The sequence below is a fragment of the Salvelinus sp. IW2-2015 genome, linkage group LG5 (assembly GCF_002910315.2).
Source record: "Salvelinus sp. IW2-2015 linkage group LG5, ASM291031v2, whole genome shotgun sequence".
In the NCBI taxonomy this organism is placed as follows: domain Eukaryota; kingdom Metazoa; phylum Chordata; class Actinopteri; order Salmoniformes; family Salmonidae; genus Salvelinus; species Salvelinus sp. IW2-2015.
The window spans coordinates 22,814,961-22,821,265 of NC_036844.1; the positions used below are offsets into that span (position 1 = coordinate 22,814,961).

General features: G+C 40.1%; 1 pseudogene; it reads right to left on the reverse strand.

Moving 5' to 3' along the window:
- Positions 1-5,889, reverse strand: part of LOC111964534 (bile salt-activated lipase-like) — a 7,929-nt pseudogene extending 2,040 nt beyond the window's left edge.
- Positions 5,890-6,305: the final 416 nt, after the last annotated feature.

Here is a 6,305-nt window from a genome sequence, read left to right on the forward strand (position 1 = left end):
ACGGAAAGTGACCCGTCAGGTAGACGGTCTAGCTGATCGATGCTGTGCAATATTCCTTATTTTTTATAACTTTTTTTCTCTTGCCTCCATTGATTTTAGTTATCGTAATGTTGGCCATCCTACAAGGTAAAAACGTCAATGACCTTTTAATGGATGATGCTAGAAACATGAGGTTTGGACCATTGGTTTTCTTAGAGAAGTTCTACAAAATTGACACATTATTTTAACCATTGTAAAATCTGCAGTCCCATTTAAGCTACACCATGCACATGGCAACGACAAACAGAGTGACTCTTCTCCCAGGAACCAATCAGCCTTTCCTCCAGGTAAATAATCAGCCATAGCATAAGCACTCACACAGGACGTTTGCGCTTGGATGTTGATATTGGGATGTCCTGGCCAGTGAAGAGGTGGCATCCATGCTGTTGACCCCGCGAGTAGTCAATGTCAGCGGCGTTGTGGAACAGGTTACCTGGTGATCAGGCAGGAAGTCCCCATCGATCACAGGGGAGAGACCAGGTGTCTACCATGGGCAGAGAGAAACAGGCAGAGACAGACATACCTCTTGATGCTATCGGCAGGACATGGCCATCACCAAAGACTGTGTAAAATGGTGGTCTGAGGAACGTGAGCATCAGGCTAATGCTCATCTATACAGTATCATTACAGGCATCAATGCATGCAAATCACATCCTCCTTAGCGTCTTTATCACAGTGTGCCACAGCCCCGTACATTAATCAAAGTGAACACTCACTGGAGGAAACCACTCAGGGACGTGGAACCGGCCAGAGTGAGAACCTTAGCGTCAATAAGTTTCAGGCAGCCATCATCTGATCATCCTTGGAGCAGCCCACTTCTCAGCAACCTAAAAGAACAGAAAGGGGGATGAGACATCCCTTTAACAGCCAATATCCCCTCTGTCAGTCCATATTCCACCTCATTGTTACAGAATACACATACGTTCTCTGCAAAGGCACGGGGTTCCTGTTGATAGCCCAGGGGCAGAGAGCAACACCACTCTGGAGATTGCCCTGCGGATCAGCCCTTTGTTATGGGAGAGAGTGTCTGTGTGGCGGTAAAGTACATTTAAACTCGAATTAGTACATTAGTACATCTGTACCTATCTTTGCTTACAATCATAACAGGAAACCCTGCTTAATGCTTACACATATCTAACTATCAAAAAGTTCAACGTTAAAAGGTCTGAAATACAAGTGTTTTCCATCAACCATTTTAGACACAGGACACAGAGTTCTCCGAGTCTCAGGAACTTGTGACAAACAGCTGACTATGTAGCGTACAGGACATCATGGTCCAGAATAAAGAAGCAGAAATCTCACTGTTCTCATTGTTAAATGTATCACCACCCTACCAACTAACTTCACAGACACAACAGTTAACAGAAACTAGACACTTTGATAATTAACGTATGCTTTATGGCAGGAAGACACTGAATAATCATGACATTTTAATGAAGAGTATATAACATTGAGACTGAAGAAACATCATTCTACTAGACTTTCTTTGTATTTTGACATCACTACCTTTGCCCTGAGACCTCTGTATTAAAACTGTTACTCTCCTTTTTTAGTCCCACACCTGAAAGCTGGAGCTAACAGCGCCGGCAGACTCTCCGAAGATGGTGAGGTTGTTGGGGTCTCCTCCGAAGTTACGGATGTTCCTGTTTACCCAAGCAATGGCAGCGTGCTGGTCCCACAAACCATAGTTACCTGACATGGAAGACAGCTCTGTTAGCCAGCTGCAGTACTCTACCTACTAATTTCCCGTGGGCAGATTCTGCGTGTCAGGGCCGGTTCCAGGCATAAGCGGTCGCCAAATCCACTGGCTCCAGGTCATCTATAAGTCTTTACTAGGTAAAGCCCCGCCTTATCTCAGCTCACTGGTCACCATAGCAACACCCACCCGTAGCACGCGCTCCATCAGGTATATTTCACTGGTCATCCCCAAAGCCAACACTTCCTTTGGCCGCCTCTCCTTCCAGTTCTCTGCTGCCAATGACTGGAACGAATTGTGGATGAAAGACAAGGGCTGATGCCTTATTAGCTGATGTCCTACTCTAGTGACAGGTAAAGACACAGGCACAGGTGTAGGATCTTAATTTGAGCCAGTTAGCTACAGCAGGAAAATAATTCTGCAGCAACAGCAAATGTAAATTATTATGTGGATTATAGTCAATGGACATTTTCGTGGGGTTTAATACAATTTTTGTAAGGGAAAATCAAGTCTGAAATTTCTAAGTGAAAATTACAAACTTCAGAAGCTTTTTTAAACCTCAAATGGATTACAAGTTTTAGTTCACTGCAACTGGGTGATCAAATTAAGATCCTACATTTGTACATAATACATACCGCTGCTGCCCTGAGGGACCCATATGTTCAGGTATAGGCAGTCCTCTTGGCCACGGGTGTCAGACTGGAGCAAGTTCAGCTGCATACACCTCGGCTTGAACTTAGTGGCCTTGAAAACACCTGGAAGGAGACACAGGGAGAAGCAGAGTCAACTGAGATGAGTGTTAGTAAGAGTAAGGTCTGATGCATGCCTGTCCAATATTTATTTTACAATCTGCTTCAGTATTAGTACATTGTTTTGTACAAATAACATYATATTCCTTGCTGAATGGATAGACATCTGAGGCATTTAGTTTTTTGGTACCCACCATCCCATCCAGGGTGACGCTTGGGCTTCTCAAACTTGCCGGGCTTGTCAGCGAAGGGGATTCCTTTGAAGACGTCCATGGTGTGAAACAGTCCATCAGAATTGATGTTCTTCCCCTGCACCATGCCTCCCTCAGTGTACACCACTCCAAGCTACACATCCACACCCAAAGGTCAGATACTAACTCATTAAACATTCAGTAATATGTGCATGTGTAAAGAGTGAAACTGTTTTTATAGTAGGCACCAATCTATTCAGAGTTGCTGTTTTATGGATGTAGTGTCATTGTTTTTTGTTGTTTATGAGTACGAACTGTTGCAAAAAAGATGTTCAGCTGTTGAATTCACACTGCTTGTCAACCCATTGCTGATAAACATGTGAAAAAACCTGCAGCGTCAGTACAAACGCAGGAGATGTTTTTAACTCTCTGATGTTTTAAGCCTTTGTGTTTTACTATTGTTTACCTTCTCAGTATAAACTAAATACTTAGTAGCCTTTTTTTGTCCAACTACATTTCTATAGTATCTTCTTCACCTCAACGAGGTGATCAAAACCACAGTAAGAAAAAACAGAGCTACATTAAAACAGCTACATTAACAAATATGGTATTTGGACATTTGTTTTACAAAAAAATATAATTATTTATTTAATTACAGTAAAGATCAAATGATCAAAACCAAATCAACTAAAATGGACTTACAGTGGCAGCAGAGGCGGACCCCAGGAACAGGGCAGCAGAAACCAAAATCCACAGCGTCTTCATAACGGTCATCCAAAGACACCTGTATGCAGGAGACCCCTCCCATCTCTCTAGCCATATTACACGATCACAGAGCATGTTCTGTTCCAGACACAGTTTCACAATGTCCATAAAGGCGCGTGCAGATTAGGTTCTTACTGCTTGTAGCAGAACTCGACGAAGCGAAAGTGAACATCTGTGCTCGCTAGTGCAGAGCAATTAGTGCTTTTTGAGTTTGGTTTCTGTTCGATTATGAAAAGATTTGCACGATTTTCGATTTCAATATTTTTATTTATTTTTATTAAGTGCACTATGCATTATGTGAGTTAACAATCATTTATTCACATTACTTTAAATGACTTCCCTTTAATAACATATTTCAGTTGTGTATATTACATTTTATTTTATTTCAATAATATTATTTCATTCCAAGTCATCATCTCATTTCTATAGAGCTGCTGCCCAGTGTTTCTGCTGCAGGCATTTATATGTGGCATTGCACCGCGGGAAAATTATTACCGCCACGGCAAAGAAAATATGGAACATGAAAAAATATTTCTGCAGAGGTGCACATTGAAGATGCTAGAACAGTTCTCATTTACTCAGGATTATCCGTAATTATGGCGGCATCCACATTAATGTAGAAGTGTTTAGAAACATATTCTATTTTTAACTTGAATAAAAGTGACTCCAAAATGACACAATACATTATTTAACATTAATTTCTATAGAACACAAAATAATCTGAAACACAACCAAAATAAACAGTAAATGCATCCAAAAAGCTTGACATAATCATTGTGTGCTAGGAATATGGGATCATTTCAAATCCAGAGCCAAAACAACAACAAAAAATTGTCACTCTCCCAATACTTTTGGAGCTCACTGTATTTACCTAGTCAGCTTATTGTTGTGTGTTTTATACAAGATAAATATTCCTCTCGATGCGCATTCAGGAGTGCCACAGGGAGGGAGACATGCATTCTGACAAGCAGTCAATGCACTACAATTCTTGAAATAGAGGAGGAAAAAACAGCAGTTTTAACGGCCTTTGTTGAAAGGAGGGGGATACCAGCTTTCCATTCCTACTTGATTTATTTCTCAACTCATAAATATGCTGGAACTGCACCATCTTAAAGTGTGAGTTGTTAGCAGCAGTGTAACAATTGTCATCTGGAGAAGGAGAGGAGGACCAAGGTGCAGCGTGGTAAGTGGTCATATTTTAAATAAAATACAAAAACACTTGACAAGCAATAAAAAAAACGAGAAAACGAACAGTCCTGAAAGGTGAAACAAAACACTAAACAGGAAACAACCACCCACAAACAAAAGTGGGAAAACAGGCTACCTAAATATGGCTCCCAATCAGAGACAACGATAGACAGCTGTCTCTGATTGGGAACCACACCAGGCCAAACACACAGAAACAGAAAACCTTGACCTACAACATAGAATACCCAGACATAGAATACCCACCCACATCACACCCTGAAAAATAGAAACATACAAAGCAATCTACGGTCAGGGCGTGACAAGCAGCATGGTTGTGAGTGCATAGGGAAGAGTGGGGCTAAATGTAACAGGGGTCAATTGTAGAGTAAATTGGGTTCAAATACCTCCTACTTTTTTTTGCTGCCTATGCTGTCTGACAAAATCACTATTTTAGTTGTTTTTCTAAAGTAAATAAGGCATACTTTTATGACTGCTGAATAAAAAATAGCAATCACTTAGATCATGTATTTTCAGGTAGAGATATCACAAAGCCACTGCTGTCTATTGCGTGTCTGCCTCCACACAGACCGGACAAGTAAGAGCATAATTACTTATGGTCATTGTAGTTAATAACCATGTTTTTTCCGCTAAACTATGTAGAATATTGGCCTGTTGGAAACTACAACTCCCTACTATATCGCACAGGTCGGGCTTGATCTGATTTATATCTAGAGAAACTACACATTGAGCTCACAGAAAAAAAAATACGAAATGGTATTCAAATAATTGAACCCAATGTTGGTCAATTAATTGTTTCAAAAAAAGAAATAATGCGATTTCGGTTAATCGCTCAGCACGAGTGCTTCCATACTCCCTTAAAAGACAACTTAAAAAATTTGAAAAAAGCTAAAATATTACTGTAGCAACATAGCCAGTAACACTTCCTCAAAATAGTCAGAATTGATCTAAGATAGATCGAGAAATCTGTAATAAATGTTGAAATTTTGACAAGGAGGTTTTAGTCACACAATTTTACATCTAACTAAGATGTTTGATGCAGTATTTCTCAAGTGAAAAGATTTGCATGAAAACTAGTAGTCTCTCTTTGAATGACAACAAATACCTCATTAAAGAATTCCGTCCATAGTTCCCACACCTACTAGGAGTAGTACTGTTGACCAATCACCAACGAAAGGGCATAGACTTCAGCTACCGAAATTCGACTTGCCTCAAGAAAAAATGTTGTGCAAGAACAACCGGGGGAAAAAACTGCCGAAGACCAAACCGAACAAAAACGTCACTAAATGGCGTCATGATATACAGTACCAGTCAAAAGTTTGGACACACCTACTCATTCCAGGGTTTTTCTTTATTTTTACTATTATTCTACATTGTAGAATAATAATGAAGACATGAAAACTTTGAAATAACACATATGGAATCATGTAGTAACCAAAATAGTGTTAACAAATCAAAATATATTTTATATTTGAGATACTTCAAAGTAGCCACACTTTCACACTCTTGGCATTCTCTCAACCAGCTACACGAGGTAGTCACCTGGAATGCATTTCAAGTAACAGGTGTACCTTGTTCAAAGTTAATTTGTGGAATTCCTTTCCTTCTTAATGTGTTTTAGCCAATCAGTTGTGTTGTGACACAGAAGATAGCCCTATT